The sequence below is a fragment of the Zonotrichia leucophrys genome, chromosome 6, assembly GCF_028769735.1.
Source record: "Zonotrichia leucophrys gambelii isolate GWCS_2022_RI chromosome 6, RI_Zleu_2.0, whole genome shotgun sequence".
Lineage (NCBI taxonomy): Eukaryota > Metazoa > Chordata > Aves > Passeriformes > Passerellidae > Zonotrichia > Zonotrichia leucophrys.
The window spans coordinates 19,136,927-19,161,235 of record NC_088176.1 but is presented as its reverse complement, the minus strand read 5'-3'; the positions used below and the strand labels follow the sequence as shown (position 1 = coordinate 19,161,235).

At 42.4% G+C, this 24,309-nt stretch overlaps 1 long non-coding RNA gene across 1 annotated transcript in view; it reads left to right on the top strand.

Annotated features, from left to right (window-relative positions):
• LOC135449502 (uncharacterized) overlaps positions 1-24,309 on the top strand; it is a 40,241-nt gene continuing 15,932 nt past the window's right edge. Inside the window, exon 1 of the long non-coding RNA XR_010440751.1 lies at positions 1-100. This is a non-coding gene — a long non-coding RNA (uncharacterized LOC135449502). The remainder of the gene's footprint in view (positions 101-24,309) is intronic.

The window sequence follows — 24,309 nt, the reverse complement described above, 5'->3', positions numbered from 1 at the left end:
TGAAAGGGCAGTTATAGCTCGCTGGATGGGGTTTCAGGAGAGTTTAAGGATGAAGACCCGTGGCTCTTACTGTGTTTCTGCTGGTACAGTTGCCCTACAGGTAGGTCTTTAAAAGTTTGTGATCAATAGAAGTATAGCTAACAATCCCCTCCTTCACTATTCCCATACACCTCCTAAACATTGCAGCATCGTGCTGAGAATCAGGCCTCAAAACTGTATAATCTGACTAAACTAATAATGGGCATGAGTCACAAACCTCAGTGTGGGTATTGTGTGGCTCAGAAAAATGCAGGGGTATCTGAAGAAAGGTTTGGCTTGTTGTCAGGATAAAGGCTAGTTGTGCAGTTTGGATTCAGATCAAGGCTGGAATGTGGAATGAAGTTTTGATGGGGCAGCATCTTTTCTGGGAAGTGAGTCTGCTTTACTGAACAACTTGGAATGGATCACTTTCTGTGAGTGACCCATACTATGCATTTTCTAAAAAGTACTCCCTGTTCATGTAATGTAATATTAGCAAAACAAACATGTTGCTTCAAAGTACTGAAGAAGCTGTGAGCTACTCAAAGGGTAGTGAAAGCAGAGAAACATATATCCATTTCCTTTTACGTGGAGGAATTTCCCAAAGCAACATCATAGTTTTGAGTGAACTGTGTGGCTTGTAGTCCTCAGCCTTAAGGATGAATACATGTCAATCTGGAGGAAAGAGGAAGGAATGAATCCTGGTAAAAGTCCTAGGCACTGATGTGTGTTATTTCTCTTCAGTTACTTGGTATTCCTACATAATCAGGAATAGTGTGCTATGCATTGCTAAGTGAGTTATGTTGGTCTTAAATAGTAGGCTTATAGAGAAAATAAGATTTTCCCTGCTATTAGCTACAAGAGATTTTTAGGTAGAAATGGTGGAGGTACGTGTCTCACGGCTGAGTTTTTTTTTGAGTGCTAACTTCCTAAGAACACTAGCCTTGCTTTTGTGGCCTGTACTCTAGTGCAACCCTCCCACGTGAACTGTGATTGGATCCAACCCTGTTGTGGTAGAGATGTGTGTGAGTTTGACCTTTACAGAGCTAAGTACTCAAAAATAACTGCTCTTGGCAAAGTGCAAGTATAATGCATTGTCTGGCTGTTTAATTCTCTGCACTAATTGGTCTGTACAGAGAATAAACAGATATTTACTGTAACAAGTTTTGTGTGAGCTCAAATGGTAGAAGATTGTGTATTTGGTGTTCGAGTTCCTGTACTTGCTTTTTGCTGTCCAGTTTAAACATCTGTTACATTGGGATCATAAATCCTACTAGTGCAACATAGCCAGCATGCCCTAGAAATTGAGTGGCACTTCAGGAGCCAGTTTCTTGTAAAAAGTATCAGAAAGAAACATTCTGTCTTTCCTGCCACCACCTACCTTGTGAAAAAAATATCTTCTGAAGAGTGATTGTCCAGTAATGTAAAGAAAGTCCATGTGTATTTGTTCTGTGTACCTGTAAATGTGTGAAGGTGTATTGTCCTGTGGTTGTCCGAGTCTGCTGAGTAATCCATCTGGGCTCCCTTAGATGTGAGACTGAAGCCTGGATACTTAGGTAAAGCAGGATGTTGGGTCAGTTTCTGTTTTCTGTAACTTGAATTTAAATGTAGGAGTGACTACTTTGAAGTAGAGCATTCTCAGATTTTGAGGAAGGAGTTTGGTCTTTTGCACATGAACTACACAACCATTGCACACACACGTTTTATCCATGAAGCCACCCTAAGTCATAATGTGGGATTTCAAGGTTCTCTGTTGGCAACATCCATCTTCTGCACCCTCCTCGTGTTAGCATTGATCTACAGGGGAAATAGAGAACACAGCTGTGTTATTATATACCTGACTGCAATTTCTGCTCTAGTGATCGAGTGTACATACAGAATTTTTGAAACATGGCCATTCTAACTTACTTTGTCTTCCTGTCAATAGCATGGCACTTGTCCAAATTATGGATCGATATCAGCTGATCTTTTTATGTTAAACTGTAATGAAGTTGCCTCTCTTATTGGAGATGTGATCTTGCTTCAGGCAATGCCTTTAAGTGCAAACTTTTGGAATGGAAATGGGGGAGAGGGGAAACAGAAGCAGAGGAATGAGCAAAAGCCAGAGTGGAGAATAAAAGCATTCCTTCCTCTTTTTTGAAATCTGTAGGAGTTGGGTAAGAGGGGACTTGGATAGATAGAGATCCTGGCTTGTTAGGACTTGTACTAGTATGGGTAAGAACTATCAGCCTCTACTCTCTTCAAAGTACTGTCAAAAATCCAGTGGTGGACACTGGGAATGAAAGCCAGGCTCTCTTGAAGTTTCATGCAGTCTTACCTTTAATTTCTATTTTTTTTTCCTATTTCATAAAGTTTGTGAGATCAAATAATTGAAAGAACAGAGGAAAAATGAAATGTGGCGAGGAGTGGGGAATGAGAGATGTAAAAGGGGGTACTAGATCAGCCATTTTTCCCTTGTGGGCAGGATGAGATCTACAGTGACATCTCTACAGTGACTTCTCTAAGTCATTATCTAGTTCAGAAGAGTTTCAGGGTGTCAGTGTTGTGTCATAGCTCTAGTGTGACATTTCACAGGCATTCACTGTAACTCTTCAGACTGCTCTGCTTTTACATTAATTTATTTAACTTGTATGGACAAAATGTAGCGGGGAACTTTTTTCCTATGCTATTTCTAGGGTAAAAGGTTTGTGGAAGAAAGATGTTCTGTCTGGCTTTTGGAACAGAGTCTGTGCGGGGCTATATTAATTTTGTTTTGTAAGGGAAAAACAATGAAGAAGGGAACTTGGTGAGTTCAGGGCTGGTAGTCTCTGGCTGAAGTTGACAGACACTTTCCTAGAACAAAGGGATAATGGTATTTTGAAAGGCATCTTTTTGTGAACCATTTAAAAATAAGTTGGTTTCTTTGCTAGTTTCTCTCAGAACTGCCTCTGAGCCACTCCTTACAGCTCACTTTTGGCTGCTATGAATATGCTCCGTATTTCTGGAGAAGCCAGGAATGCCCTCTCTTCCAAGTGTCTCATTTGTATCCCTGCCCCATGGGGCAGGTCTGAGGATTCAGCAGCTCTCCTGAGCCTCTCTGCAGTGGCAGGAGGGCCAGCAGGGGTGAGGGAGCTCTGACACAGCCTGGGCCCCGAGCTGGCTGACAGGAGGGCAGAGCCTGGGGGGCACTGCAGCAGGGACCCCTTGCTCTGAGTAAATGCAGCCAGTCTCACATTCTAGCTCTCCTCTCCAGAGAGTGGGGTTCCTGCAGGAATTCTTTCACTGCATCTCTTTGGTGCGTAGTGTCAGTCAGCAGAGCTCCACTTCTGTGTAATTATACGTGAGAGATTGTTGGTTTCCTTTGCAGCTTTTATATTTTCCTCTTAAACCTTTCCAGTGTGTGGGTGCTGCCCCCCTTTTCCCCCCACCCTCACTACATAACTTTATTTCTGTTTCAGGAAGATCTGTATGTGTGTCTTTCTAAAAATTACTGCTATTATTTTTCTTAGTTACTTTATGAAAGTATCTAGAATGATCCATACAAATACAGACTGCTGGATTTGAGAAGCACATGACAAGATCTTCATAAGAATTGAAAATGATTGAGTAGGACTGATGAACTGAGATAAGCAAGGGAAATTAAGGAACTAAGCAAATGGTTTCTTTACTGTCAAAGAACTGTGGCTGAGTTGGAAAGTGAATTTTCATTGCATAGTCTCATGTAGATACTTTTAATTCCAAGGCTATGTCTTCCCTTCTTGGAGACTTAAGCAAAAAATGAGTAAGACATCTCTATTTCAGGCTAATGCTGAAATGAATAATGAAAAGTTAAGACTATGGTAATCAAGAAGTTTTTGAAGTTTCAGGCAGTCTATAGTATCCAAACTTCAGCTTCACTCTATTACTCTGCTGGGACCCTATGATTCAGTTAGTGAATTTGTACGCATTTTTGCACCCCTTGATACAAGCTTGGCTAACTATGACTTTGGAGGCATCTTCACAGTAGTTTTGTGCTTGCAAGCCTCCCATACCCAAATATCTCAAAAAACATTTATGGTTATGGAGGCCTTGGTGAGGGACAGTGTTATTTCAGTTGTACAGATAATGAACTGAGACAAAAGACTGATATTTGGGGAGTAGTACAACAAAATTATGGTAATTCTGGATGGAAAAATATCTGCCTTGTTCAAGGAAAAACCCTAAATTCTAAGACACTTTTCCTTGTAGTGTAAGGATGAGAAATTAAATTGTGAGTGCTTCTTATGAATTACAATGAGAGAAACCCTCAAGCATTACTTTGGGTCTATGGAGAGAATTTAAGATTTTGATGATCCTATTGTGAAAAGGAGATGAATAGCTTCTTTTAAAAGACAGCTTAGTATTAGGAATAATGTCAAATGTGAAAAATTGAATTTTTCATACAGATTTAAAAATATTTATTCATCAAGTGTTTTAATTCATGTAGTTTGTCAAAAGTGCTTGATCTTTGAGAAAGGAAGTATTGGTTTGATGAATCTACATGTTCATCCTGAAAAGCTTGTAAAAAATCCAACTAGGTATAGTGCCTGGCTCAGAAAATAGAGGGAAGCCACAGGGTTTTTTTGAAGATTGGTGTTTTGTTAGTGTAGAAGGTAAAAGTTAAGACTTGTCCATAGCTTTTCAAAGAGTTTGATAACCTGTTGGTGTAAATCAGGATAGCTGCAGTGAGGTCTGGCTGTCAGTCTGTTCCTAACTGTGCCACAAAACTACTCTTATTGTGTTTTAGAAAAGAAATTAAAGCACAGATATTATATGTAAGCTAATGTACTTTAGTGACAGGAGATGGTATTTTCTTCAAGTCTGGGAAGCAAAGCTGGGAGACATGGAAAAAGAAACCCAACTGAGAAGTTACTTGCCCTACCACTAAAATCTTGTTTTAGGAGACCCAACATCAGTCACAAAGCAGATGCTGGCAATGTTCCTGCTCAGCAGGCCAGTATAAACATGTGTGCCAGGTGCCCAGTTTGTGACTATTGACACAAGCACAGAGGAGGTGGAGGGGGCTGTCCCTCTTAGTGGTACTCATTGCTGCTCTGTTTGCTTTGCTTCTGTGTCGGGGCAGCAGGGCAGGAGTGAACAGAACTGGGGAAACTCAGCCCAAGGAAATGAAGTGAATTATTGGGTGCTGAAGTAGGATATTTCTAATAACTGATCTGTTGCTTTGTTTGCAATACCAGAAAGGTGGGACATATGGAGCAATTTGGAGGATAATTCTATTAGTTTAAAACCAGATTTTTTTTTTTTTCCTTAGGCCTGAAGTACTTTCATTTAAGTGTGATTTTCTTTTTGTTAAAAGAAAAAGTAAAATTGAACTGAATTTTAAGAAAGTATTGCAGATTTGAGTTGAAAGGGTATACATTTCACATTCGGCATATCAAACTGAATGATCTGGATTTTCAAAGAGTTTGCCTAGGCTGGAATAGCTAAACAAATCTGGAAGAAATCTGCAGTCAGTGTAAATCTGCATTTTTAAAAGCTTGCTCAATCATTCCACCTTAGACAAACAAATATTTGTTTTACATCATCTATGTTCTTATTTCTGAGCTGTTACATACACAGAATGCTTGTGTGGATGAGTATGCACAGACTGTTGAATAAAGCCAGATTGTGAAACTGGGAAGGGGAAATTCAGTTGTAGCCTGTCGTTATGGAGAGTAAGAGAGCTACACCTCCAAGGGTTTTGCCTGATTACTTTGGAAATTAGAAGTCAGACTTAGGTAGTGGGTGTAAAAAGAAGAGTGGCAGTCATGACGGTGGAAACACTACGTGGGATAATTGTGTGCATTGCAGGGAAATAAACATCATGGAATTGTAGTTCTGGGCCTTGACTGTTTTCTATTAGCAAACAGGTTACCATAACTGATTTCAACCCTTTATTGGCAAAATTTAGTTGATTCCAGTGGATTTACACAAGGGATTAATTTAATCTTCAGTTTTCCTAGTTTTCAAGCCCAGAAGGGCTATTAGCTTGCATACTGTGGTCTGCCACACAGAACAGGCTGCAGAATTTCATATTGTTATTCAGCATCAAACCTGTAACTGGTATGTTTTGAAAAAAAAGTATCTTTCTGCAGGGAAAAATCTCAAGGAAATGCTGTTGGAAATTGCTGGAATGATCAAGTGTGGTTTTTTTTTTTTTTTTTTACACAAGGCTGAGACCTTGATTCTGTTCCTAATTCTGCGGCAGTCAAACTACCTCTCTGTGCTCTAATTTCTGTGCCTATAGCTGAAGGATAGGATAGTTAATTTCATCTGGAAACAGATTTAAATTCCATAGCAGAAGACTGATAAATGTAAGTAAAACATCACTCTGTGGCTGTAGTCAGCTCTCTCCTCTATCCCTTTTGTTCTTCTGCATTTCTCATTTTGCTTTTCTCATCTGCAGATCTGTGATATTTTTACTGAGTGCAGTAAATGATGTGCTGACCTTCTACTGCCTTTAGTACTACCTATTAAAGTTTTATCTATGTTTTCTTAAAGAGAAGTACAAATCAAGACAAATTTCTCTAAAATTTTATGCATTCAAACTCACAAAATGCTAAGCTAGCTTTTCATTTGTTCATAATACAGCACTTCAAGAGTGTGTGCTGTTGCTGTTATTTACATAGCTGTGTAACAAGATGGGCGGTTCATGAGGATTTTTTGGTTTGTGTTGCATTTCAGCTTTCTTTTAGTAATTACTGTAGCAAATCTGTCTGGTGAGTATCTCATAGTTGTGTCATTCCAGCCTCTGGAGTATTCATGCCATGCTGAGGTTGGAATTCCAACTTGTGTCTCAAAACACATGGTTTCAAGTGCCCAGAGACAGTGGTGTTTAGTGCTTGTGTTATGTTCCTCCCCAGCAGAAACTGTCCTGCATCCCAGGACTTGGTTCTGGATTGTCTCTCGATTCCAGTTGAACATTTGTATCTCTCCATGTGAATATAAAAGAGAAATGACTGATGTTTTCCTTGTTTCTAAGTTTTAGGAGCAGGGACTGACAGCTGGAGTCTTTGTAAAGAAAGGATCTGTAACCAAATGGACCCATGGGATATAGGCACCATTGGAGTTCAATATTACAGTGGCAGGTACCTTAGGGGTGAGATCCAAAGATTAGATTATAGGGCAAAGGGAAGCCCCAGTTTCCAAGTGTGATTTGCTGTTAGTAATGGTGTCAGGGCCATGAATGTCCTGAGCAATGTACACATCACTGACAGGAAAGGCTGAGGAAGAGGGTGCAACTTCTTGGCTTCTTATCTTGGTTTTGCATTTTATTAGATGCTAGGATCAGTCTAGTCCCTATTGTTTTCACAAACAATATGAGGCTCTTGTCTGCAGACTGCTTTAGGAAGGATTGGCCCCTCTCAAGCCCTACCAAGGAGGGCTCTGTAGCTGCTCTTCCCCTGGTATTTGCCAGCTGAGTGTTACTACAGAATCACTATTGTCTTTGCCTCTCTAGGCCTTAGGGACTGGTAGTGGTTGCTGTTTTCTCCCTACTTTCTTGGTGCTTTTTCTGATCTTTCTTCAGCTGACACTCCTGGAAGCCCCTCTCCTGTTCCTGATCCTTTGGAAGGCTTGGTCCTGGCAGTTCATCATGCCTCTCCATCATTTCCCTCGCCTGGTGCTGCCCGGCTGCAGCCTTGGTCCCCGGGGGCTTGTGTGTCCTGCCTCACCAGTGTTTGCCTTGCCTGGTGCAGCATTCAAGCAACACCTTAATAAAAAGCTTTCCTCCCTTATCTCTTCTCTGCTGCTGTGCCACTGGGCTGGGGATCGTGTTCCCATCTCTTTCACACGCACACCTGGCCATAAAACACTGGGTTTGTTTTTAACCTCAAACCAGGGAGCTTTAATTAAAGAGACAGTGACCTCTTTTATGAGTTTGCTCGCATAGGGTTTCAGGGCTATTGTCACATACAGCTCACATGACAGAGCACCGTTGCACAAAGCTCCATTTACACATCCTTCCCGGCTCTTTTCCTCTCCTCTTTTTGTTTTCCAAACGCAGAAGGAAGTTGTTTTCTTGTTTACCCCTAGGCAAAGTTGTCTCTCATGTTAGTAGCCTATGGCTAACAGTTTCTTTGAAGAGAACCCACCTTTCTTACTAACACACAGTTGTCATTAGACTTGCAGAAATGTTATTTTTTTAATCTATGTAAGAAATAGTCTTCTGGATCTGACTAGCTGAAGCAGATCTTCTGTTCGTTTTCCTTAACTAGTTCTCATAGCTGTATAATGGAATTTGTGTTTCTTATGATGACAAATACTTATTATTCACTGTTGCATTTACCTGTATTCATTAAGTTTCAGGGGCACTAGGTAGAATTTTTAATATATGCTCCAGCATGATATATGTAGCAACAGACACTGAAACTTGTCCATAGTTTTAAACAGAATAGTTTGTGTCATTGGAAGAAAAATTTTCACAAATACTGATGTGTATTCTGCAGCACATATGTTCAAAGATACACAAACAGAAAGATACACAGAAGTGTGTATGCAGTCCAGAACTTATTTGAGGTATGCAGACTTCTACAAAAGGCACTCATGCACAGAAAAGAGACAGCTGGGACAGACACAAGGAATTCCACATAATTGGTGGAATACGGAGACACACAGGATATGCACACACAAAAGAAAAAAACAAACAAACCATGTGGAAGGGTGTAGCTTCCCTCAGAACACACCTTGCATGTAGACCTTCAAAAGCAGGCACAAGGATAAGTCTACAGGAAAAGCTGTATGTAGAAACTGATGCCCAGTTAACTCTGAAAGTAATATGTAAGTTGCTGTGGACACAGACAGCATGTTCAGGTGCTGGAACTCTCACTGAATTGTGCAAGATTTCTGCATTCAGTAGTGTTACTTTTAGGAAAAGCTCAATTATATGGCAAAAATTTACACACTTTAACTGCAAAGCTTGTAGATATGAGAACACGTGCCCTTACACATATGAATAGGTAGATCTATTTTGATGTGAATACTGGCACATATTTTTCTTACTCAGTGTATTAATAGAGGTTTGCCTAGACACAAATATGCCACACACACAGACCCTTAGACACACACAGATATACCCATGTCTATGTTCATTGAGAGAGACTCACTCAATATCTGTGTATGTGTGTGTTGGGAGAGGGTCATAACCTCCTCCATTCTTCTCCTGAAGGGGTTTGGATAATGAAGGGAAAAGAAATGAGGCCTGGGGCTAATTTGTAGTGGCATTTCCTGGCCTCTCTTATGCCAATGAAGCTCCGTTTCATCTTTAGCCTTATCAATTCTGCAGTCATGTGGCTTTCCGCTTGGACGCCTCTGTCTCTTCACCCTCCTCCCCAATCTCCCATGCTAATGGAAACTTCGTTAATGCCATTAATCTGCTGACTGGGACAAGTCAAAAACATATCCACACAATCTGAGCCAGGGCTGCAAGCGTCCTGGGGCTGCCAAACAGAGGCACCCCTCGTGCTCGCTGCATTCCTGAAGGAACTTCATATTGATTTATTCCTTTCTTTCCTTGTCTGCTTTATCCTTTGGTGACTTTGCATCCTTCAGAACAGACATCAACTAGATGGCCTTTTTTTCCCCGATCCCTCAAAATGATATTTCTTCAAGAATCCTTTCCCTAGTTGCAGGACTAGTGCCTTCTTTCAGTGCCCCCTCATGGTAGCTGTTTTGTTCTTATGCTGTTTTTGATGACAGACTTGTTATTCCTCTTGTTTAATAGAATTTCATGACTATCCAAATGTTATGTGAACCTGCCTGGGCTGGACCATAAAAATGAAGTGTTCCACTCTACCTTAATATTAGCAGGCAGAGTATAAGTAAGTCTTTCATTATCCAGCTACTGTTACTGTTGTTCTAGTGGCAGTTGCCACTAGATCTGTTCTTGAAAGACTGTGCTGCTGGGTGCCCTGTCTTCTGAAATGTTCTCAGCTTCCCTGAATCACTTTTTAGGAGTGAGAACATACCAGTGCTTTGCCTTTTACTATTAGGCCAGGTTTTGTAATGCTTTGCCATTGTCTTCTATCACAATTGATTATCATTTTTGGTGATGTATCATTTTCTTAGCTATGACTTCAACTTTCCTTGCCAGTGTAGTGCACCTGCAGAAGCTTGAAGCTCTGAGCAATGACTCACCATCTCCTTATTTCATAGCATTGTTCAGTGGCTGAGCATGTGGAAGTTTCTCATGTCAGGATTATGCAGGCTGAGGTTTCACCAAGAAGAGAAAACAGACTCTGTGTGATACTTGTTTTAGGAAAAAATTCTGTGATAATCAGAGTTCATAGCTAGCTCTTGAGAATGTCAGGATGTTGAGTGATCTGTATTTGATCTATGAATCTTTATATACATAAATGAAATAGTGACAGTGAAGAAGGAAAAGACAGCTAGGAAAGGCATGCCGTCCGAGTTGTGACATATGGATATGTTTCTAAAAAAAAGGCATTAAATTGATGAAAACAAGGAGGGATGTTGGCAGTTCAGCATGAACTTTGATGTCAGGCTAAATCTGAAATCATATTGGCCATGACAGAAGGCTGAGCCTTAGTTGCCACCTCCACACAGACATCACAGTAAAAAGGGATTGTTTTCCAAGGAGAAGACAAAGAAGTTTTAAATTCTTCAGCCCTGGCAGGGGTTGAAGTCAAAAGTTCATCCTTATGTAGTTTTGGGTACAGAGAATGCATGTCATTTCCCACCAGCCAGGAGATGCTCCACTGAACAGAGCATCTTCTACCTCTGGCCAGTGCTGGGAGGGGAGACACTTTTTATCTTCAGGGTATATTAATGCATTGCACTATCTGATGTAGAAGGATTCATGCTGGTTTGTACCATGCTTATTTTTTGGGCATCACTGAATAAGGGGGAAAAATCAGGCAGAGATTGTTACATCTTGGTACAAAAGATAAAAAGCAGGTGGGATATTCAGTACCCTAAAATTCCTGTTTAGATGAGTGGGGGAGTATCTGTAAACCTAAGGCCAGCACCTGCTGGAGCACTTTCAGAGCTCCAGTGAAAGCAGAGAACTAAAAATCGAATACCTGTAGTCCTAATGAGTGCCAGGACAGTCAACAGCTCACACAAGACCACTCACTTTGGTTTAGATATTAAGTTTGCTTTCTCTTCCTTGTATTCTGTGATTGAGGATTTGAAAGTGAAACCTTGGGGCAAAAAATGATCACACCACATTGTCCTGTACAAGAAGAAATGAAAAGGATCTTCAGGTAAGTAATTTGTGCACATCAAGCTGTTCCTTTCCAGAGGGTACCTTAATAGAGAGGCAGGAAGATAAGCCCTATGCAAGATCTAACATTGTCCTGTCCAGTGACCTTGGCAAGTTGTTCAATCTCTTTGTGTATCTAGACTTTTCCTGTTCAGAATGTTCCTATCACAAACTTCTTGAGAAAGAATTTTCTTCCTATGGGTGCATCCAGCTAGAGAGTTGGTCAAAATTTTTGCTAAAGTCACTCTACAGTAATATAACAGTCTATGCCTCCATATGGCAGGAATTGTGCATTAGACTGAGAAGTAAAAGATGCTTTAGACTTCTGACTGGTGCCAAGAAATAAATAAATTCAGTAAAGCCTGCATTAGCTGCCTTGGGTACAGGGAGCATCCCAGCTGTGGCAGCACAGAGCCCATGGAGGTTAAATTTGGATCATGTCATGATGCAGCCTTCATGCTGGGAAAGAAGTTTAAAATGTCAGTGCTGTGTGTCTTTGGAAAATTTGTATTTGAATGCCAGTGCTATGCACAAAGCTGCTGCTGCCCACTGATTGTATGCTCTGACCCATTTTTTGCTCAGTCTTTTCTAACTGCTGGGCTCATAGGAGCTGTCATACTGCTATGCAGATTCTGCCCAGCTTCCATTTTGCAGAGGAAAATGCTCAAAAAGAGGTGGTGAATGCAGTTTTTCAGTGAAGCAGTATTTCACTGCACTCATGACACTCTGAAGATTTGGAGTAGATAAAGTTTGTTAGTTAAAATAATAACAGTATATCCATTGGTCTGAAAACCAAGCTCTTTTCCTACTTTGTGCAGTAAAAAGATTTTATTTTTTAAAATGAAGTCTGTGAGTGCTAGTCAGGCAATGCAGTATTTACTTCTGGTTCTGTTCAAATCTGCATTTTGATCTTGGGATAGCACAGTCTGTGTTTGCATTATCCGTTTGTAAAGTGAGGAAAACAACTCTTTCTTGCCTTCTTTTCTGTCTTGTCTAAGCCAGACTTGCCTGGCTCAGTGTCTGTCTCTGGTCAGTGAGCCACTCTTTTGTCTCTTGGGTTTTTCTGTGCAGGCTTTGTGGGCTTCTGGCTTTGGACCCAAAGGCTGGAAATCAACCCATATTCAAGCATCTCTATAGCTTATCTTTTACCTGCAGTTGGGTAGTACCTGGTGTGTCCTGATGTTGGTATGCTTCTCTTTCACTGAGGGATAAACAAAACAGAATTATAGCACTCTCTCCTTTTTCTTTACCTTTATATTTCTTTAGCTATGTCTTTTTCTATATCTTTATATATCTTTACTTTCTTCTTCTGGAACATTTGGTGAGTGTCCTGTGAGTCATCTTTAAGCTTTCCTGGAGGGAAGACCCAATATTTTGATGAATACAGCTGTTTCTGGTGGTAACTGTAGAAAAGAGCTTGAAGACTTTTGATTTTTTTTTTTTTTTTTTTTTTTTTTTTTTTTTTTTTTTTTTATTCAAGAGTGATGTAATGAAATCTGAGGAGTGACCTTTCCTGGAATCATTGAGACCTACCAGTTCATGGCAAGGGGAAGTTGGTGTGACTCATTACAGAATGTAGTACATTCTTTGATGCCGAGGGCAGAGAATTGAAACTCACACAAATGCAAATGAATCAATGTTTTAAAATCCTTGCAATCAGCAAGGGAAGAAACTTCTTTGCTTTAATGAAAGCACAATAAAAAGTAATACTTGCAGAGTTTATTTAATTCAGAGATGCTAGGCTCATTAGGCAACTGGATTAGAACATGATTCTGCCTCTTACTGGTACATAAGAATCATGTTTACTACTTTGAAAATACAGTCACTTCTAGGAAGGGATATTGGAGATGTTTAACTTTAAAAAATCTCCACAAACCATGGACATAAGGTTAAGGTAGGAAAAATAGAAAAGAAGGTACACAATGGAGGGAAAAACTCATCATCCTTACAACCATTGCCAAAAAGAACATTCTTGTAATGTCTGTAACAAACTCTGGCTTACAGCCTTTGTGGGGAATGTTTGAGTCCTGTCAGGGGGTGCCTCTGACACCTGCCTGGCAGCAGCAGTGCAGGGCTTTAGCAGCACAAATTACTCCCAACCACTCTGCTTGGCCTGTCAGTGTTTAAATAGGGTCAAAATCCTGTCTTCTGGTTCCTCAGGCCATGGGTGAATGCCATTGACTTGAGAGGAAATAGGTTTATGCTCTGATTTTGAAGAAGGTGCAAGGTGTACTGAAGGTCCTTGTTTCTAACAACTTGCAAAAGTTGCTTAGTTTCATGAAAGAAAGCTGACCAAATTGGATACCAAATGCCTAAACTGTGGTAGAAATCCTTATCCTGGAAAGCCTGTTGTCCAAACTGTTGCTTTTGAATCTGATTCACCTACTCCTTGGTCTAGCCTTCAATGCAACATCCACCAGCACCTCAGGTCTTGTGTCTGGGCTGCAATCCAGGAATAAAGTTTGAGAGCTATCAGTCTATTAGTCCAAATTCTTGGGGACTTCTGATTTGAAGAGGCAAAGGAGATGCTATTAAATGTGATTTACAAATGTACTGCTTAAACCATAGTTCATGGTAGACTTTTCTGCCTCACACATGAACTCATTTAGTCACTGAAACATTAACTTATATCCGCTTCAGAGACACACCTCTTTTTGTGGATGGCCCCGAAGAGAATTTATGGAAAGAAATGTATCTTTGCAGTACTGAAAGAAGAATTATAAGAGGAGTTGGGGGTTGGCTCTATAGTCACTGCTACTCTAGGGTACTGTTCTGGGCTTTGGTGATAGCAAGGAACAAAGGTGCTTTTCTTTGTTGTAGTTGTTAGGGGATTTTTTTATGTTTAGGTTGTCCTTTTTGTTTGTTTTGTTCTTGTTATTGCTCTTTGTGCCACAACTGAGGGGATGACACCTTCTCTATTCTGGCAAACTCCATCCAGCACAAGTTGCTGAAAGCCATTGTGGTTTGTAGTTTGGTTGCCTGGAAGAAATGAATGTGCAGCTCTCAACCAGCTTCCCTATGGGTGACAATAATGGCAATTTAGTTGTTTATTTCAGGTTCTTATGAAGTGAAATCATGAAAGGGGAGTTTGCCCTATTGCTGCGCTTATTTTATGATCTTTTTAAAAGAAAGAAAAGGATTAGGACTTGGGATGAAGTCCTAAGACTGACTTGGTGTCCAGAGCTCCAGCCTGACCTTAAAGCCACACAGAGAACAGTTAGCAGACACTTTGAAGTGAGTCTGGGCTGCACTTTTCATCTGCCAGAGCAGCAGTTTAGGAATCAGCACTCTGTTTGCCCTACTTACCCCCAGTACTCACAGAGGAACGCTGTTGGCACAGGCACCAGACTGTCACTTTTGTGACCGAGGGAGGAAAGAGAGGAGTCTTCACCCCATCTTCCTTTTCAGACAGTCTCCAGGAGTTTTGGAAGGAGCTTTTTAAAAGCCTTCTTCTATTGTTGGCCAGGAAACAAAGGATGGAGGAGCTGGATTTAAGCATAATGACGTGAGCTCCTCCATGCAGAAAAACCCAGCTGAGAGACCCCCCCGGCTCCACACACACACAAAAAAAGGAAGAAAGGGGGAGAAAATCTTTGAAAATAACTAATTAAAGTTGTTTTAGCCTCTCTCTCTCTCTCCCCTCCAAGGGCGCCTAATCTCACAGGGGGCAGAGGGGGAGAGAGGCAAGAGGAACAATGAGAACCATCCCCCCTTCTCCACACCCCACCTCCCGGTCTCTGAGGTTTTAAAACAAGAGGCCACTTTAAGTTAATGAGCTATCAGCTGACTGGGAGAAGTCTCTAATGAAGCCTGATGTTCACACATTCCCCAGCTTGCTGAATAGACTTCTGCCAATCTCATAACTGTCAGAAAGTTTCATTCATAAAATCCACATGCTGGGGATGGTGGTGATGGGGGCAGGGAGAGAGCTGGGTGGAAATGGAAGAGAGGAAGTGTGGGGTGGAGGTCTCCATATGGAGCAGTCATCCCCAGAGGCCAAACAGGAACATGCATGGCTGGGGCTGGCAGGCTTGAGGATCCCAGGGACCTGACTCCACTCTCCATTGTCTGGCTGGTAATTAGGAAGATCCTTCACATGGTTCTGGAGGACATTGAAGTCTGTAGGGATAATTAGTGAAGATTTAGGGGATGTTCCAGCTTTTATGTCACCAACTTTGCTAGGGCCACAGGGGCAGGTGCTGGTGGCATGAAGCCTAGGAGTCATTCTGGGGCTTTGCTGTGCCTCTTGTCTCCTGGCAGTACCTTAGGAGCTGTGCCTGTGGGCACCTTTGGGGGAAGAACAACAAAAATAAAGGGAAAAGTCTGAAGGAAAAGGTATAATGCTGAGACAGGAAGAAACACTCTTGTTTACTGTAAAGAAACTTGGTGTTGGTGTGTGCTGGAGCTAATTCTCCTTGGGTATTGCACGCGCTTTTGGCATTAGTAAATAGGAAAGATGCAGATACAGGTCAAAATCTCTTTTCCTCCAAAGGCTGGACTGTGGTTTGAGTAGCAAATCAGCATTGTAATCAACAGTAATTGGGAGCCACTGTATTCCTGTGTTTTGCAAGTTTTGACATGAGACAATTCAAGGTCTTTCCTGAAGTTTCTGAGCAGCAATGCTGAGCCTAGATCTTTTTTGGAAGTTATGGATTTAATATTTTAATAATAATTTAATTCCTCTGCTCAGAGCAAAGGAATTGGATCTTGGAGCATTAGACTTTTCTCTCTCTCTTTGAAACTTACTTCTCTGGTGGATCTGTTTAATCTGTTACCAAAAAACAAAACAGAAGGCTCTACACCTCAAGGCAGGAAATACACTGACCATGAGGGTTCCCTTTTGGTCCCTTCCAATCCCTAAGTCAGTATGCTGGAGCAGGACCAGGGCATAATTGTTAGAGTGTCACTTAAATCTTAGTTGTGACAAAAGGCACCGTTAAATGAGAAACAATCTCTGCCTTGGGGAGCTTACAGTGTAAATACACAGTGCAGATTGAGTGGAAAAAACCACTTAAGAGTCTTATTCAAAGACCACTGAAACAATAGTAGGATCTCTGTTAACTCTGAGGAGCTTTGAAACTTGATCATCTGCCTGCTATTACACAGGGTGTCTGAATCAGGGCTCTGAAGTCAAATCCTACTAAGGACATAACTACAAGGTCAATTTTGTTCGTATGTTTCTTGTATATACTACGAAGAGAAAGGGACTGGATTTTTCAAAGTATAATAAGAAATCAGGGATGAATATTCTTGACATGCAGGACAGCATGTGCTGGGGCCACAGTTTTCTCAACCAGTTTCCTTATTAGGAGCATTGGATTCTGTGAAAACATGAATATGTTGGGAAAGCAGCTGCCTTTTGAGATTTCTATGGATTGGAGTACTGAAATGAGTAATGAGTCAATGGCATAGTATTTAATTCACTAAGGCTTCTGGCTTCCCACCTATTTTGTCCTATCATTGAAATTTCACTAGAGTAGTGTAGAGAGCTATGTGGTTCTTTGTATGCAGCAGAGGCAGTGCTGGAGAGAATGTAACTGGGATTTGACTGTAAATTGCGAAGTCTGTTGTGTGGCTGAATAATCAGGGAATATTTTTCCTCAAACAGCTTCCATAAAGATTTTGGTTTTTTCCCCTCCTTACATTTGGTAGCTCTATTTACTCAGCTTTGTTGCATTATAACAGTACCTGAAGACTTCACCACATTTCTTTGCTGCTGTTTGCATTTTGAAGGTTGGGAAGCAAAACACAAAGCTTTGCAGTGGAATCTACAAAAGAGTTTAACCTTGCACACTTGGTTTCTAGGCAGCTTGTTTGCAGTGAAATCCAAGTATCTGTGTTAAATATGGGCACCTGTAGATGTATGTACATGGGACTGGGGAGCTGTGTAAGCTGGTGGGTGACAAGTGCTGGAGAGCAGGGTGGGACATCTAGTCTGGCAGGTAGGCAGTTCTCTCTTGCCTGGAGAGAGACACCTGTCTTTAAATTGGCTCATTGCTGTGCATATGTTCTTATTGAGGTGTGCTCTGGCTGTATGGATGCAGGACTTAAAACTGGATATTGGCCATAAATGCTCAGCCTTTGAATATTTCCATGGTGTGGCTTCCTAAATTACTTCTGGTGATGGTGTTCCATTTATAAATAATCAAATATTCTGATGAGAAAGCAGTAGATTAGCACTTCACAAAGGCTGAAGAAGTTTTTTGGCTGAAGGGAGGGCAAACTTGCAGAAGAGCAGGAATTTCTAATGTATAGTTATTTACATGCTATGGAGCATACAATGGGCTGTCTCATCTCTTCCATGTGCTGAGCCAGGAGCATCTTGGAATGAAGGCATGTTCAGCTCCTGTCTATGGCTCACTGAATGTATCCTCTTAGAGCTGGACCTGAAGCTGTTTATTTTTGTTATTGTGGTGCTAGTCACTGGTTTACATGCTGACTTAGTTCTCCAGCTTGGTTTTACTCCTGGGTTTTCTTTCTCTGGAATGCAGCACTAATCAGATCTATCTTAGGTGAAGTCAGAATGGTCTCTGTGTTGGCTTTGATTTTATTTGTTTTTTGCCTCTCTCACTCTTTTCTATCATCAGTATTTCTTAGTGGCTGGTGTACAAATTGCTGACACAGAAGAGGCAAATTCAATATTATCAAATCTCTGATCATGCCAGATTTTGTCCTTTTTTTTTTTCAGTTTTTCCTCTTGGTTATGCCATTGCTCACTCCCAGCTTTCCCTTGTCCTTTATCAAGTCTCCTTCCCAGTCAGCACTACACTGCTCTTGCTGATATTAACTTTTTCTTGCAAATCCCACAAACAATTTTGTGAAGTGCTGATTTTGTCACTGCTGCTTATATTTATTTAGCAGCGGGAGGATGACTGGGCTCTCTGTGGTTGAAGGGCCCTCCTGTATGCTTTAGACTCACTTGGATGCTCTCAGCCTGATCTAAGGGCTCTCCAGCAAGGAGCCACCAACACGCCTCTCAGGAAGTCAGGGAAGCATCTGCTGGAGGGTTTGTTCAATTGGGTCAGGGACTTGCTCACAAATTGGTAAAGGAGGAGGGGAGCAAGCAGACAGTGGTCAGGTCTGGGTACAGCACTGGATCCTGTGCCATGGGTTGTGTTTCCTCTGTGTGTGAGCCAAGAGGGACACTTGCTTTACCAGCCTCTCATGAGAGCATTCATCCGACACAAGAGGCTCTGCTCCTTTCCCCTTGGGGGATGCTGGAGGCAAGAGCTCTCAAGGGCTAAAGAAAACAAAGCAATGTTTGCTTAGCTGGAGAGCAGAGTGTGCCCTACGTAAATTGTACCAGGACCTAAAAGTGCTTCAGAAATGAAGTGCCTCTGAAATTGGCTCCACGAGGTAAATGTGAGACAGGATGATGCCATTTCCCCAGCTGATGGGGTGTTCCATTGACTCATTTGAGGAAATATTTTGGTTACTCTGAGCCTCAGCATCAGGAAAAATGACATGAAAGACCAAGTTTTCCCAAGGAAAAAAAGGTTCTGATAGTCCTGCTCCTTGTAGACAGCCAACAAAAAGTCAACGTGTGTGTCCCTTGTAATCACAGTACAAGGGCTCTGCTCATAGGAAGGAGAGAGAGGAAAAGGATATTATCTCCACTGGCCTGATAAAGCAAGCCATGAGGATGGGAGGAGATCAGGTACATTCTTTGTTCCCAATGTCCACATTCAAATGCTTGGAGCAAAAGGCTTGGAGAAGCATCCCAGCGTTCATCCTTGCTGAATGCTGGGATACTTCAGGTGGGACAGTGTTTCTGAGTCCATGTTTCTCTGGCCTTGCTGTGTTAGAGGTTGTTTTTTTTTTTTTTTACTCTTTGTACTGGACCTATGAAAAATATAGGTCCTGTTTTTAATTTTAGGTATCTCTGGTTCAGTCACAAGAGTGCAGGCCAAGCTGGCACGTTTACAATGTACTTATTGAAGATGTAGTACCCAGCCTCACATGTATTTTATGTATTATGTACTCTGCAGAAACCAAAATTTTGAAAATACAGTATTTCTAGTACAGCAGGAAGAAAAGACCACTCTTTGCCACATACCCACCTCCTGTAGCTTTTGTTTCATTTCTTGTCTCTGTATACAGAAGTGTCTCATCATACATAAGGGGATTTCACCTCAGTATACAGTCCATTGCAGCTGTCAGTTCCCAGACCTCCTTTGCATCTATAGGCATCTTGGGGATGCTCTGTATTTCTAGGACTGCCTTATTTCCCATAATGTTTTTCCTCTGGCGAACTTGAAATGTATCTATGCTGGCTGTTGATTATTGGTATCCTGAGTTATTAGTGATCCTTACAGAAGTGGGGATAGCAAACTAAGGGGTTCTATGTTTGTGGTCTCTTTCTTCCATGATAGTAGACCTGCTACTACAGTAGAAGTTCAGTTCAGTTGTGTAGGAAAGCATGTTATCACATCTCAGTGTTGATCAATCATTTGATGTTCCCAGCAATTCAATTTGCAGGGTAGGGGATGTCATAAAAATGATTAGGCTGAAAAAAATCTAAGCATCTTTTCTATGGAAGCCTTGTTGTTTGGGTCTTTTTTCTCTTTTTTTTTTTTTTTTTTTTTTTTTTTCCCCCTCCTGTGTGTATTTTTGAAGCCTGCAGTGGATTTTCTGGACTTGTGACATGAGTTGTTCTTATGTGGTGCATTAGAGCTCTTGTGAAAAATAAAACATGTGATGTGGAAAGTCTCTAGTAAAGAGTGACTCAGGAAAAAGAAAACAAAACCCTTCAGTCTAACGAAAGAACAGACTGTGTGAAAGTAACTTGGCATTTAATTGGAAATTGCAGTCAGTCTGCAGATGAAACAGCCTTGCTGGCATCTGCAGGTGGGTGTTTTGCTTATGCTTTACAGTTCTCCTTCCTGCTTGTGCTTGTGAATGTGTTTTGCCTGTCAGCTCAGAGGTGCAGACATGGCTGCAATTTGTGGCTGCTCTTTTTCCAGAAGTATCAGCAGTTCCCAATATCACGAGTGTTGTAAAACTGTGTTAGTAAGAAAGACCCTGCAAAAAATACCTTACAGTACAAATGGGTGTGACAGCCCTTGTTTTAGAGATGGAGAGTGCCTTTAGAGGTCATCAGAGATAAGTGATGTGACCAAGATCATGCAGGCCCTTTTGCACTCTAAATTATATCTGGGACTTCTACCTCACAGGTTCAGAGCTCACGAGGGCATTTTAATAGAGAAACTTTAGGAGGTGCACTGACATACATTCATTTAAGGTAAACGTGATCTGCCATCTTGGGCCAAACCCCAGATTTGCTTTCATCAAGTCTAATTATGATAATGGTTCATTTAACCTCTCTGCCTCCCCCTAACTTCGGCTTTAAAGCAAAGGTGCACGGGCTGAGAAACCTTGGACTGCACAGTTCCATTTTTAGCTCTGTCTGACTCATTTAATGATTTGGTCAGGTTAGTTTGTCCTTGACTCAGTTTCCCCACTGTCAAAATGGCACTAATAACACTGTCCTGCTTTTTGAGGAAGGGTTATGAAGATAAATTAGTTTTGGCTGGAGAAGAGTCCTGCAGGGCTAGCAGAATTGGAAGGAGACAAGCGTGCACTCTGTTGCAAGTATTATCTATCACTTATGTTTCTCACAGCCCTCCTTGACTTTTACTGACTACATTCTTTCTCCTCTTGCAAATCACCAATGTGTATATTGATCAGCAGTATTCCTTGCACAGATTACAGGGTCATCTCTCCATCAAATTCTTTGCCTTCTCAGAGGCAGATGGCTTTACAGTTGTGGGAGTGAAATCCTGGCCTCGACAATGTCAACAAAGCCAGGATCTCATCCCTGGTTTTCCACTCCATGAGTGCTTCGTCTTCTGCACAAAGGCTGGCTATGGGGCCTCTTTCTAGGGCTCCTCTAAGGAAGAGCAATTCTCTCCAAAAAATTGCAGAGATGTTTGCAGGGGCAGACAAAGTGATGTGAAGGGATGGTTGGAGATGGAAAAACCAGCCACACAACAATCTGACTTCTTCTAGAGAGGGTTAAGTACTAAATACCTCTTACTGGGTCACTTAATGATGGATGGTAGTTAGTGGGGGTGGGGTAAAGCTGACTTCCAGCCCTGCATCACTAAACAGTTCATTAGGAAAAACACACACAATGGAAAATGGCAGAGAGGCTCAAGTGTCCAATTTCTCTCTTGAACTCTCTGAACAGGAGGCTCCAGTCAGGGGAATCCCTGCCACCCATTCCCCCCCTCCTTCTCTGGCAGTTTCTTTATTAATTAACGGAGTTGGCTGGGGACGGAAATGGAGGACAATAATCAACATAGATGGGTCTGCAGACCTATTTTTAATAATGTGCTTTGCATCTGTCCTAATTGGTATGGAAACAGTGACCTGATTGGAACGACCGGGAGCCTCTTGGGGCCTTTCTTTCTTCCTTTCTCTCCCTCTGTTTTCTTTTTTGTTTGGTTGAAGTTTGACTTGGTGGGAGTGGAGGGGCCAGTGGGTAAGAAATATAAAACCTAACCTTAGGGGCTGTTCACAGGCTGGGGAGTTGAGAGGGGCGACGTACTGGGGAGGCATGGGATGTGGGGGCAGGGAGGCCTGGATTGGAAAGTTGGGTGTAAATGCCTCCAGGACAGAAAATCTAGCTGCCCTGAAGAGCTGAGGCCAAGCAAGGGAAGGAAGGGGCAGCAGCCCTCCTGGTTTAGTGTGACGATGAGGAATATGATGGCTTTTTTGGGTGAGACAAGAGAAGTACCCCAAGAGCCAGCTGATGGCCAGTCCTTACCCTGCTGTGTAACAAATGTGCATGCAGTGAGAGACAGCTCCTGTCTGCAAGAGATTTTAACCTGAAATAGACAGAGAGGGAAATGGATCATTTGATATCAGAAGGTGGTTTAGGAACAAAGTGTGGTCCAGAAATGTGACTCCCTCAGTGCTGCATGAGCTGCTTACCAGACCACAGATGTAGCTGCCATAATAGCTTGGAGACATGGCACTGGGGAATCCAGAACACATGCTGTATGCAAACATGCATTCAAAGACTCTGCCTGTGTGGGGAGACAGGATAAAACTGAATTTAACTGTGGTATGTTCTGCAAGGTGGCCAACTTTACCTGTTGCAGCTGCTGACATTCTCAGCATTTGCCTGTTCACAGTGGATGCCTGTTGGGGTGGGATTGCAGAGACTGAGCACCCCTGAGCCCAAGGAGCAATGTGTCCCTGTGTTTTTGCCATACAGCTGTGCTGTCTGTCCTGTGGCTGCAGGGATGCAGCTGAAGGACTGCTTTCCTCTTTCTCTCACCTAGTCAAACAGCTAGCAGCAGGCTCTTGCAGGCTGTGCTGTGTTTGTCCACTCTGCCTTCCAGTGTCTTCGCAATCTCTGGAAAGTCACTCATGAGGCTTGAGCGTTTGGAACACCACCTTTCTCCATACAGCCTCCAGCAGAGCACAACTGAACAGGAACTTGTTACCCATGCAAGAATTATGCTCGGTGTTTTTGCATTGCGATCTTGGTGCCAAATTACTACCTTGCAACTTTGCTTTGTGTCCAAAGCTTGCATGTGTGCACACTGTCAAGCAATAGGATGGAAAAACAACTCAAACTCCTGAAATTATAATGAAATAAAAGTGACTTTCATATAGGCTAGGATAGAAATTGCACATTATTTAAAATAAAGTGAAATGGATGGGAAGATTGGCTCAAACAGCTATTTTTGTATCTCCCCCTTGAATCCACGTCTGGCCATTTTATTTTGAGTTCTACAGCAATTATTTTTTCCTGTAAGCCCCAGCTCATAGGATGGATTCCTGTAACTGAGAATTTCAGCTTTCTTTTGAGGAAGCTTGCTCTTATACTTGCTATGGAAAACTTGAAGAAATGATGTTATTGCCCTCAAAAGGATCAGAATGAGAAGCTGAAAACAAGATCTCCCACATGCATTGCATTTAATAATAATAAGTCTCGGGTGCTTTTTTCCAGTCTCTGTTTTGTGGGGTCTTGCTTGTTAACCTGGGCTTACTTAGGCAGCCATGGAGGCATTGCTAAATTCAGGCCCTGCTCATGGATGGTGATCTCTTGTGTATATAGAACCCCTTATGAAGAGGAAGGAAAAAGAGAAAAGAATTGCAATATGAAATGTAGGGGGAGCAGGCAGTGAGCGGCTGCCGCTGCAATGCGTGAGGAGTTGGCCAGGTCCCATGTAAATCAAGGACAAAGTTGACTAATTTCCTGGGTCGGTCATGGTGAAAATATCACATTTCATGGTTTGTTGCCGATTCATAGAAAAATCCTATTAAAACCGGGCAGATTACTTATACAATTTAAACAAATGATGATCAAAGATTATAACATGTTCTGTGAAGAATGAAAAGGAATAGAAATGAATGTGCATCTGGTGCGATGGGGCCAGCTGGGGTTTGCATGCCAACTTGCTGTTTTAGCGGGGCGGGGGCGGTGCGGCCCGGGGGCTCCGCGCCCCTCTCGGCCCGGGCGGGCAGCGCCGCGCGCGGCCACCAGGGGGCGCCGCAGGCCGCGTTTTGAGGCGGGGGCTCCGGCCGGGCCCGGCAGCGGGCTGCGGTCCCGGCACCAGCGTCGGACGGACGGACAGATGGGTGGATGGAGGGATGGTGCAGCCGCGGAGTGCGGCCGCCGGGCACGCTGCCCGCTCGGAGGCAGCCCGGCCGCTGCCCATCGGGGCTTTCCCCTCACAGCCAGGTGCGATGTGCCCAGCGCGGCTCAGCCGGCGGAGTGCCGGTGCTCGGCCCAGACCCGAAACCCGCGCTGACTCGCTATCCCATGGCACACTGCATCACTTCCAAGTTGCTCAGGAAGAAAAGCCAAGCTGAAAATCAGCACAGCTTAGGATGCAAGGTAAAAATGGGTTCTGTGTCTCGCCGACACAAGGTCTACACTAGCGGTAAGCCAGACTGTTCCAGACCCCTGCATAGATCTGTCCCCTAATCCTCGTCAGAGTGAAATGCTGAAACCTTCACAAGACCTTCACAAAGTGTCAAGTGCAACAACTGTACCCTGAAGAAGAGAATACAGAGGCATGAGCATATGCTTATGTTGTAAAGAGCAGTGGCTTCGT